This window comes from Canis lupus, chromosome 32 (assembly GCF_011100685.1).
Source record: "Canis lupus familiaris isolate Mischka breed German Shepherd chromosome 32, alternate assembly UU_Cfam_GSD_1.0, whole genome shotgun sequence".
NCBI classification, from domain to species: Eukaryota; Metazoa; Chordata; class Mammalia; order Carnivora; family Canidae; genus Canis; species Canis lupus.
The window spans coordinates 22,889,658-22,902,054 of record NC_049253.1 but is presented as its reverse complement, the minus strand read 5'-3'; the positions used below and the strand labels follow the sequence as shown (position 1 = coordinate 22,902,054).

The window sequence follows — 12,397 nt, the reverse complement described above, 5'->3', positions numbered from 1 at the left end:
TTGTCCTAGGGAAAAATTGCTTAGGAGGCTAATAATCTGGAAGAAGACAGAGGTCTGGCTTCACACTGTCACATGATTAAGGTATGTTGTTTATTTTATATCACAAAATGCTAATCTCAGATTACATTCCCATGAAAATGCTGAATTGACAAATCACAGATACATCAAATATTGTGACTCAAGCTAATAAGTATTCTGAATACTTAGTGTTATTAGGGTTGTCTCATAGTGTAGGGTGGGAACTTGTAAGATAATGCCTTGTACGTCTTCACTTGCTGAATTCTATTCACTTCATTGTTGAATTCAGCCTATCAAACATGTCAAACAAAACTGAAAGATCTTCATTTTTCAGTTTTAATCATTTTTAAAAACAAAATGGAATAGTAGTGCCCCTAGAGGAAATTCAATCACAGTTTTATTCAATATAGTTCTCTAAAAAGTTAAATTATATCTCTTTATTACATTTTGAGAAGATTGGCTTTTAACCTGTTTTTTCTTGAAAAAAGAAACAGAATGAACATATACAGGAAAAGAAAAACAAAGAATAAACATGAAAAAGAACATGAAATGTAAAAATGTAAATGGTGGAAAATCCAAATGAAACCATCTTTAGCTGTCATAGACGAAAAAAAAAAAAGTCTCCAAAATGACGTTATTTTTAAAGTCAATAAAAATAAGCTCTCTGCCCTCCTGCTAAAGGATCTCGATAGAACTTTACAAGCTAACACTATTATGCAGATTTTAGATCATCAGACATATTAATAGGAGAGGGCAGCAGAAAGAAAATGTAAAGGAAAAGACAACTGTTTGTGTTAGGGTCCTGTTACCAGATACACTAGCATCTGCATAAGCTTGCCAAGTCAAAGTACTGCTTTACTCTGCAAAGGAAGTGTGGCATCTAGTGGACATTTCGTTTCTGCAATACCTCAAATACCTCAGCGTATTCTGCAGAGAAGCAGACGTGATTCATGATTGATCTTTGTGGATTAACTGTTGTTGTTATTGTTGTTGTTGTTCTGGTAGTTTTTGTTTTAAATAAATCATGTTTTCATCTTCAAAAATTGTAATTTTTTTATACTAACTTGGCAATAAAATTCAAACTGCTTGTATGAAAAAAATGTTTAGAATCTATCGTTCTATAGAGTGTATCTCACCCAAATGTGCTTAAATTTTTAAAAATATTGCAATATGAGACTCTTAAATTATATTTACATGAAATAAAATCTTTTCTGTTTGTCTTGGAATATTAAGTTTCGCAAAATATGAAATGCCTTAGGAAAGAACTAAATATTAGCGTGCAAAATGAATTGCCTCATATAATAAAAATCTTTTATGTATCAGAGATTTCAAGAAATAAGAGGTATCGAACTTGAAATTTATAGATTTCTAAGGTACACATTGACTTTATTTTGGAAAACATTACTTTCAAAATAAAATATTTTAAATTACAAACAAGTTTCAGGCTTTGTTCACCTTATTTACTGATAAAATAAAACAGTTGGATATTGTTTAAAAAAATAAAACTACTTTACTTCTGAAAATTCATTGTCACCCAAAATACATTAATTTACTATACACTATGGAGTCATATTTCAAAATTCACCTTTGCCTTCTTGTCAAATCAATAAAATGTTTTTATTAAAACTTATAAGTGTACAACTTGGTATTTACTAAAAGTTGAACAATTTCAAAATAGTTTTATGCTTTTCTATGAATTGGCTAAACTTTCAAGTTACCAAAGATTCTAGGCAAGTGCTCTCCTCTAAAATATTGTCTAATATTCATTCTTCAGTGTTTCCATAGATTTGCTTGTGTATCCAGACAAAATTGAGTTGACCTTTTAGCAGTAGGAAACACTGAAGGATAATTTGTGAATTTCAGATGGGCAGGCTGAAATTTCAGGTGGGCAGGGTTTTTCATCACTTGGGAAAATAAACGTGTATACTCTCTGATCATGGTTTGGTCCCCTCTAGTGGACATCAAGTAACACTGTAAATTAAAATTCTTACAAAATGATCTAATGGTCAGTTAAATAATAGTCTAGTTGTAAGTTCAGCTAAGGGAAATGAAATGGTCATATCCCTGTTTTATGTTTGAATCTTACAGTTTACATTTAACCTGGTATCTAATCATCTTTGTTCAAAATGTGGATCAAAGACCTTTAAATAACCTGTAAGTCCATGAAGAAAATTATACACTTCCGAAGTTAATATCTTAATGATTTGAAAAAATATTATAATGAGTCATTTATTTGTTTGGAAACATTTTTGCTTCTGTATTTCTAAGGTAGTTAAGTAATGACCCATACTTTGTATGCAAAATTATAAATTTGGGAACACATTTCCTAAGAGATATCTCACTCTTAAGATTATGCAATGGTTTATAAAGTGCACAGTATTTCTTAAAGAGAAAGCTCTCCTTTTTTTTAATTTATGATAGTCACACAGAGAGAGAGAGAGGCAGAGACACAGGCAGAGGGAGAAGCAGGCTCCATGCACCGGGAGCCCGACGTGGGATTCGATCCCGAGACTCCAGGATCGCGCCCTGGGCCAAAGGCAGGCGCCGAACCGCTGCACCACCCAGAGATCCCTGAGAAAGCTCTTCTTTACTACACAATGATACTCCTTAGCATATAATAGTCCCTCCACACCTTTCTGGGATGCAAGAATGAATGAGAAGATAAAATGGAAAGAATCAGTGAATTTTTAATGTAATATTTATGTTTAATAAAACTTGCTCTTAATAAAATGTTTAATAACGCTTTGAAAAAAGGAACTAGAGGGAAGGAAGGGGATTGGAAGGGAGGGGAGGAAAGAACTGAATGCAATTGCTCTACAACCTCAGGGAAAGAAAGAGATTGTCTGGTGTGTGCCTTTCAGCACTGTACTGTACAAATAATTATGGCAAAATATAGCAACTTAACACAAATACATTCCACATACACAGCTGCAAATGGCTTCAGTATCAATTACAACAGGGTTTCTACCAGTATTAAGTATGAAAGTTTTCCATAATGTCTGAAGCCCTTGCACAAATACAGTATTTTACTATTAGCATTGCTGTTTTTAGCAGCAGTGATAACAGCTAAAACTTATAGTCTTACAAAGTGTTAGACACAGTCTTAAGTAGTATGTGTACATTAGTTACTTAGTCCTCACAACAACCCTACAAAGTGGGCTCTATTTCATCCTTACTTTAGATATGAGAAAAATAAGGCACAGAGAGGTTAATTGCCTGAAGCCATACAACTAGAAAATGGTAGAGGAAGGTTTTAGCCAGTAATCTTAGATCTTAAATCTGTGTGCTTAACCTCTGAATCTTTTGAAAATAACATTCGAAATATTAATAAAGGTGATAAGAATGGTAATAAATCTGGTAAGCAGTTATATTAAGTGAATATATTAAAACTAAATTATTGTGACCTCTATTTTGGGTGAATTCTACTTCAAAATTATAAGCAACAAAATCATACATTATGGATGTTGATATTATCCTCTAGATTAATTTTTACATTTGGGAAAATAAGCAGAAAAAAATGTCCTCTAGCAGAATCAGCTTGTTGCTATAGATTAATATTTAGAATGGAAACAAAAATGACAAGGCTCTGTACCAACATGTAGCAAGAAAATAATGTATTTAATCCAAGACATTCATTTATTTTTTTAAGTGTATGTGTGTATGTGTGTGTGTGTAAGTAAAGAACCACTTATAACCTTTCAAAGGCTTTGGATTAAAGAAGAGATTTACCTTTTTCTTTAAAAACAGCTTGCATGCAAAGGTCTGGAAGTTCCCTGGTTCTGAGTGATAAACAGTGCAGGTTTATACAAATATAGCATTCTTTAGGGATATTTGGAAGTGGATTAGTTATATCACATGTTAAACAATATTAATTTCAAGTTATTTCTTGACGTTATAAGGGGTCAAAACTTTAAATCCTACATAATAGTACCCTTGATACACTTTAACACCTCTTTGTGGTATTCACCATTATTTTTCCCATGATGAAAATGTCTTCCTATTTTATAATTAATTGATTTAGTTCTATCTTCTGTAATATTGTTCATTTTAGTGATGCAATCTGATATGAGGAATTACAGGGCTCAAGTTACATGAATTTTTTATAACAGAAAAGATTAAAAAATATTTTTCATAAATTTCCTCTTCTGCAATTAATATTAATAGACCTCAAAAACATAAATACCAATATATTGGAGCCAACAGCAAAAGTATCCTAACAGAGTAGGTTATTTAAAGAATGAATGACTTTGAGTGGCAAAGAAAGTGAATAGAAGCAACAATAATAAAATATCCAGAATTGCTTCAAATGTTTTAAATCAATTCTCAAACTGTGGCTATTAACCCAGCAGCATAATCATCAACAGGGTACATAAAAATGCAAATTCTCAGGCCCCTATCAGAACCACTCAATCTGAAACACTGGAGATACAGGCCAGTAATCAGTGTTTTAATGGGCCATCCAATTGTCCAATTTAATTCTCACAATGACCTTATGAAATTAATAATTTCTATATTTTACAAAGGTTAAACAATATCTTTTATTGTTTCTCTCTTTGAGAGAAGGAAAGAGACAACTGTGTGCTGTCTACAAAGGACACATTTTAGATTCAAAGACACAGGCTTAAAGCAAAAAAAGATGGAAAAAAGATATGCTATGCAATTAATAATCCTAAGAAGGCTGTAGAAGGTATACTAAAACCAGACAGAATTCACTTTAAGACAAAAAATATTTCTAGAGATGATGAGTAGTGTTTTAAGATAAAGGGGTGGCATCTGGGTGTGCAGTAGGCTAAGCATCTGACTCTTGGTTTCAATTTGAGAGAGAGAGAACACAAGAGGTGGGGTGGAGGGGGAGCAGGAGAGGGAGAAGCAGACTCTATTCTGAGCATGGAGCCTGACACGAGGCTCAATCCCAGGACCCCAAGATCATGACCTGAGCTGAAAGCAGATACTTAACCTACTGAGCCCAGGTGCCCCAATAAATAAAATCTTTAAAACAAAAAATGAACACACACATATCACAATTAATGAGATGTTGCTAAATCATTGTTCAGAGGGAAATGTATCATTGTAAATGCGTATATTAGAAAGAAAATAGAAAAACAAGATAGACCTAATAAGTAAGGAAGTTGAATTAGTTCTTAAAAATCTTCACGCTAAGAAAAGCCCAGGCCCAAATGACTTCACTGTTAAGTTCTTTTTTGTTTGTTTTTTAAGTATGCTCCCCACCCAATATTATACTTGAACTCACAATCCTGAGATTAAGAATTACATACTTTACCAACTGAGCCAGCAAGGTATCCTATATTCTATCAAACATTTAAAGAATAATACCAACTCTTCACAAATTCTTTCAGAAAACAGAAAAGGAAGTAGCATGGCTTGTTCTATGAGATGAGTATTATCTTCATATTAGAAAAGAGGAAAAGCTGAGCAAGAAAAAGAAAAAACACAAATTACCAAAATCAGAAATTAAAGGGAACATATCACTAATGATTTCATAGAACTTAAAATTATCATAAAAGAGTACTGTGAACAACTCTATCCCTACAAAAAACAAAAACAAAAACCATCTATCCCTACAAATTGGACAACTAAGATGAAATGGAAAAATTCCTAAAAAAGACAAAAATACTGTAACTAAAATTGACTCAAGAAAAATTTTAAGTCTGAATATACCTTCAACAAATAAACTGAATTAGTTACTTGAAATCATCCCAAAATGTAAAAACTCAAGCCCAGATGACCTCACTGATAAGTTCTATTTAATATTTAAAGAAGAAGAAAAAAAAAAAACAAACAATCCTTTCCAAACTCCTCCAGAAGACAAAGGAGAAGGGCATACTTTCTAGAAGGGTACCCTGATACCAAAGCCAGATAAAGATTTTTTTTTTTAAGTACAAACCAATATCCCTCATGAATTTACACAAAAAAGCCCTCAACAATATATTGACAAACCAGATTCAGGAACATACAAATGAATAATGCACCATGACCAAGCGGGATTTACACTGGGAATGCAAGGTTGGTTTAACATCCAAATAGCTATTAATGTGATATCTTACCAATAGAATAAAGTAGAAAGCACATATGATCCTCTTAATATTTGCAGGAAAGGCACTTAACAAAATACAGTCATGATAAAAACAAAATACAAACAAAAATTTAAACCTCTCAAAAAGCTAAGAATAAAAGGGAACTTTCTTAACCTCAAATGCAATTCATGAAACTCATACTTAACACCATATTTAATGATAAAAGACTGAATGCTTTCCTCCTAAGAAGAACGCAAGGAGGAACGTCTGGCTGATTGAGTGATTGAGCGTCTGCCTTTGGCTCAGGTCTTGATCCCAGGGTCCTGGGTTCAAGTCCCACCATCAGGATCCTCTCAGGGAGCCTGCTTCTCCCTCTGCCTATGTATCTTCCTCATTTTCTGTGTCTCTCATAAATAAATAAATAAAATCTTTAACCGGGCAGCCCTGGTGGCCCAGTAGTTTAGTGCTGCCTTCAGCCCAGGGCGTGATCCTGGAGACCCCGGATCAAGTCCCACGATGGGCTCCCTCATGGAGCCTGCTTCACCCTCTGCCTGTGTCTCTGCCTCTCTCTCTCTCTCTCTCTCTCTGTGCCTCTCATGAATAAATAAATAACATCTTTAAAAAAATAAATAAATAAAATAAAACCTTTAACAAAGAAGAAGAAGAAGAAGAAGAAGAAGAGGAGGAGGAAGAGGAAGAAGAAGAAGGAGAAGGAGGAGAAGGAGAAGGAGAAGGAGAAGGAGAAGGAGAAGGAGAAGAAGGCAAGGATATCCATTCCCAAAATTCTATTTAACATTGTATTGGAGATTCTAATCAGGGTAGTCAGGTGCTATCAATTGAATGTTTGTGTCCCCAAAATAAATGTTGAAACCTCAATGTTCTAATATTTGGAGGTGAGGTGTTTTGAAGTTTAGGTTTTTGGGGATTACTGTTCTTATAAAAGAGACCCAGAAAGTCATTTCACTCTTACTCCATGTGAAGACACAGAGAGAAGATGGCTGTATGTGAAATTAGTCTCACTAGACACCTAATCTGACATCCTTGATCTTGGACTTTCCAGCCTCCATAACTGTGAAAAATAATTTGTTGTTTAAGTCATTCAGTTTATGGTATTTTTATTTTATTTATTTATTTATTTATTTATTTATTTATTTATTTATTTATGAGAGACACACAGAGAGAGAGAGAGGCAGAGACATAGGCAAAGGGAGAAGCAGGCTCCATGCAGGGAGCCTGATGTGGGACTCAATCCCGGGATTTGGGGACCACACCCTGGACCAAAGGCAGGCACTAAAGTGCTGAGCCACCCAGGCATCCGGTATTTTTGTTATAGCCATCTGAATAGACTAAAACATTAAATAAGATAAATAAGTAAATAAACAAATAAAAATAAACAGTATTTATATGAGAAAGTAAGAAGTAAAAACTGTCTATTCACAAGCAACATGATATGATATATAGAAAACTCCAAAGAATCCACAACAGAACTACAAGAACTAATTAATACTTTCAGCAATGTTGTTGGAGAGACACAATTCTCCACAAATTAATGTGCAGATTCAACATAATCTTGATAAAAATTCCAGTGAGGTTTAATTTATAGGCACTGACAAGCTGATCCTAAAATATACAGAAATGCAAAAGATCCAGAATAGCAAAAGAAAATTTTGAAAAAGCAAAAAAGCTTATTCCATTTCAAAATTTTCTATAAAGCTACAGTAATCAAAGTAGTGTGATTAGTATAAAGAGAGACACATAGATCATTTAGATTAAGTTGAGACTCCAAAAATAAAATATTAAATGTATTAATTTATATTCAATTTGTTAAAGACAAATCAATGGGGAAAAGATAATCTTCTCAAAAATTGAATATCCACAAGCAAGACAGTGAATTTAGACCACTAATTCATACAATTCACAAAAATAAACTCAAAATGGATCTTAGCCCTAAACATAAGACTCACTCACTATATACATAAACTAAAATTCTTACGAAAAAATTTTTATGACTTCGGGTTAGGCAAAGGTTTCTTAGATAAAATACCAAAAGCATGATCCATAAAAAAAAAATTAATAAATGAATATCAAATTTTAAAATGTTGCCATTCAAAAGACTCCACTTAGGAAATTATAAGACAGGGGGCCTAGGTGGCTCAGTAGGTTAAGCATCTGACGATTTCAGCTCATGATTCAGGTCATGATCTCAAGGCTATGAAATCAAGTCCTCAGTCAGGCTCCACACTAGCCATGGAGTCTGCTTGAGATTCTTTCTTTCATCTTCCTCTGTCCCTCCTCCCCATTTCTCTCTTTCTCTCAAAAAAAAAAAAAGAAAGAAAGAAAAGAAAGAAAGAAAAAAGAAAAGAAAAAAAAGAAAGAAAAGAAAAGAAAGAAAAGAAAAGGAAAAGAAAAGAAAAGAAAGAAAAGAAAAAAAGAAAAGAAAAAAGAAAAGAGAAAGAAAAGAAAAAAGAAAAGAAAAGAAAAGAAAAGAAAGAAAAGAAAAGAAAAGAAAAGAAAAGAAAAAAGAAAAGAAAAGAAAAAGAAAAAAATTGGATTACTTGAAGGTAAATGTTCAGGGACTGACAGAAACAATAGTCAATGTTTTCCCCTTTAAGGTGAACTGGTTCAAGGTTGAATTACTCAGGAATAAGGCCTTTGTTAAATGGCATATAGACATTTAAAAAGGCATATAGCATTAAATCCTGATGCTCTAAAATGTAGAAATCTTTTGATTTTCATCTCAGTTGGATATCTCCACGATACATGGAAGCAAATTTAGTAAAATGGGTCAGTCAGCCTTTGGATATTCAAGTCATAACCTAGCTCTTTGGGGAAATGAAAACAGCTGTCTTTGTCTAGCAGCTCTCTACTAGAGCTTTGGCTCTAGAAACAATTCAAAGTTCAACTATTCTTTTCCTCAATCCTTAAACCTTTCCTACTCATCTCAGAATGTTTGCAGATATTGTAAAAGATCAGAACATTGAAAATGAACTATCTTGCACTTAAGAAAAAGAAAGAAAAATTTAGATGGTGATTACTCTAGACCTCTGATAATAGGCATATCTCCTAAATCTCCCTGGAGAAAGCTTGGGTATTTTCTATGTGTGTTTGTGATGTAAATTTTATACCCCATATTTTTCTATGACTTAAGAGCCATGCAACTATTTTGAAATTTGGCTAATGAAAAAGCTTAAGTCTATTCTCCACAAATACTAGTAAAAAGCTTTAGCAATCTGAGCAGGTGAACTTACCTTATCCCAACTACCAAAACAAAATTTGCATCCAACTGTTTTTTATAAACTAGCAGGGTTTACATTATTGTGTCTGATACATGGCTAAGATTTTAGAACAATAGCAGTAATTTCCCTATATCCACCTGTATGTTTATGTGTTGTAAATACATAATATTTTTCTACTTCCATATGTATTGCCAAAATTAATTTGCAAAAAAAGTTCTATTTCACTGGCTTAAAGTAAGCTTTTATATGAATTAAGTATTTTTAAACTATCAGAAATATAGAAGAAACTAGCTCAAATGTTTTTCAAGTTCACATGATCTGAGATAAACTTTGCTAACTAAAGTTATTTTGGGACACCTGGGTGGCTCAGCAGTTTGGCGTCTCTGCCTTTGGTTCAGGGTATGATCCCAGGTCTGGGGATCGAGTCCCATATGAGGCTCCCCACAAGGAGCCTATGTCTCTGCTTCTCTCTGTGTGCCTCTCACGAATAAACAAATAAAATCTTTTTTAAAAAAGTTACTTTAATTTTTTCAGTATAATTGAAATAAGTATGTCTTCAGAGTTACAGCATTAAATATAATGTAGTCATGCAACTTTTATTCTACTTTGGTTTATCAGTCAAATAAATTTATGTTATCTTTGTTACAAATTTGTCAGCAAAAAGAAATAGAATGGGATGAAAATGACTTTGTCTAAAGTCTCATGAAGTTTTTGTGAATAGCTTACACATAATTGTTAAGAGCAAATAATTTAGAGAGATATAAGATTTAGCCTAAAGTGGGATAAGAATTTTTAGGTTAACTTCTCAGCAATAACTATGTTTTATGGTATGTCTACTTAAAAATAGTTTCCCAAATCTTTTTGGTAACTTGAAATCTTATAAGTATTTGCTAATTAAAATTAAATCATTGAATTTTATCAAATATCTAGATCATTTCCACATAAGATAAATTATTGAACATTACTGAACATAGGTTCTACTTTTTACTTCCTATTACAGAGGAACTAAAGATAAATTTGGGGTCCATAGTAAACATATCTTGTGCCACACTGAAAAAGTATACGCTTCTAATATAAAGAATGCTAGTGTGACAATTCAGAATTGCTTGCTTCTTAGTGTTCATTAGAAATTAAAATTTCTAAAGGTTAAAAACTGGGATGCCTGGATGGCTAGCAGTTTGGTGCCTGCCTTCAGCCCAGGGTGTGATCCTGGAGACCTGGGATCGAGTCCCGCCTCGGGCTCCCTGCATGGAGCCTGCTTCTCCCTCTGCCTGTGTCTCTGCCTCTCTCTCTGTGTGTGTATCTCTCATGAATAAATAAAATCTTTAAAAAAAAGAATAATAATTTCTAGCTTTATTCATTTGCATGTCATTGAAAATGTCAAAATTTCATTCTTATTGATGGCTGACTAATATTCCATTATTTATGTATACCACCTAGTCTTTATCCATTCATCAGTTGATGGACACTTGGGCTCTTTCCATAGTTTGACTATTGTAGATAATGTTGCTATAAACATTGGGGGGCATGTACCCCTTTGAATTAGTATTTTTGTATCCTTTGAGTAAATACCTAGTAGTATAATTGCTGGATCATAGGGCAGTTGTAATTTAACTTTTTGAGGAATCTCCATATTGTCTTCCAGAGTGGCTGCACCAGTTTGCATTCCCACCAAAACTGCAAGAGGTTTCCCCTTACTCCATATCCTCTCCAACACCTGTTGTTTCTTGTGATACTAATTTTAGCCATTCTCACATATGTGTGGTATCTCATCATGGTTTTGATTTGTATTTCCCTGATGATGAGTGAAATTGAACATCTTTTTTTTAAGATCTTATTTATTTTAGAGGAAGATACAGAGCACAAGCAGAGGGAGGGACAGAGGGAGAAGGAGAGAGAGAATCCCAAGCAGACTCCATATTTAGTGTGGAACCGCCACAAGGCTCTATCTCAGGACCCTGAGATCATGACCTGAGCCAAAAACAAGAGTCAAACATTTACCCAACTGAGCCATCCATGTGCCCCTGAGCATCCTTCTGTTAACCATCTGAATGTCTTCTTTGGAAAACGTCTATTCATGTCTTCTGCCCATTTCTTAGCTGGATTTTTTGTTTTTGGGTGTTGAGTTTGATAATTCTTTACAGATTTTGGATGCTAACCCTTTATTAGATATGTCATTTGTAAATATCTTCTCCCATTCTGTGGGCTGCCTTTTAGTTTTGTTGTTTCCTTCACTGTGCAGAAGCTTTTTATCTTGAAGTCTCAGTAATTAATTTTTGCTTTTGTTTCTCTTGCGTCCAGCAATGTGCCTAGTAAGTCGTTGATGCAATCGAGGTCAAAGAAGTTGTTGCCTATATTCTCCTCGAGGATTTTGATGGTTTCCTGTCTTACATTTAGGTCTTTCAATCTTTGAACCTATTTTTGTGTATTGTTTAAGAAAGTGATCCAGTCATTCTTCTCCATGTTACTGTCCAGTTTTTCAACACCATTTGTTGAAGAGACTATCTCTTTTCAACTGGATTCTTTTCTGCTTTGTCAAAGATTAGTTGACCATATAGTTATGGGTCCATTTTGATTCTCTATTCTGTTCCATTGATCTGTCTGTTTTTGTGCCAGTACCCCACTGTCTTATAGCTTCATAGGATAGCTTGAAGTCTGGAATCATGATGTCTCCTACTTTGTTTTTCTTTTTCAGGACTGCTTTGGCTATTTGGGATCTTTGTGGTTTCATACAAATTTTAAGATTGTTTGTTCTAGCCCTGTGAAAAATGCTCTTGGTATTTTGATAGGGATTGAGTTAAAGGTATAGATTCCTTTGGGAAGTAGGCACATTTTAAAAATGTTTATTCTTCCAAATTTTGAGCATGAAATGTTTTTCCATTTCTTTGGATGCTAGTCAATTTCTTTCATAAGTGTTCTATAGTTTTCAGAGTATAGATCTTTTACCTCTTGGTTAAGCTTATTCCTATGTGTCTTATGGTCTTTGGTGTAATTGTAAATGGAATTGATTTCTGTACACTGATATTTTTATTTAAGATTTGATTTATTTATTCATGAGACACACAGAGATAGGAGCAGAGACATAGGCAGAGAGAGAAGTAGGCTCCC

The 12,397-nt window shown here is 33.7% G+C and overlaps 1 long non-coding RNA gene across 1 annotated transcript in view; it reads right to left on the bottom strand.

The window, feature by feature from the left end:
* Window positions 1–12,397, bottom strand: part of LOC106558143 — an 88,940-nt gene that overhangs the window by 23,603 nt on the left and 52,940 nt on the right. The gene's annotated exons all lie outside the window — the stretch shown is intronic.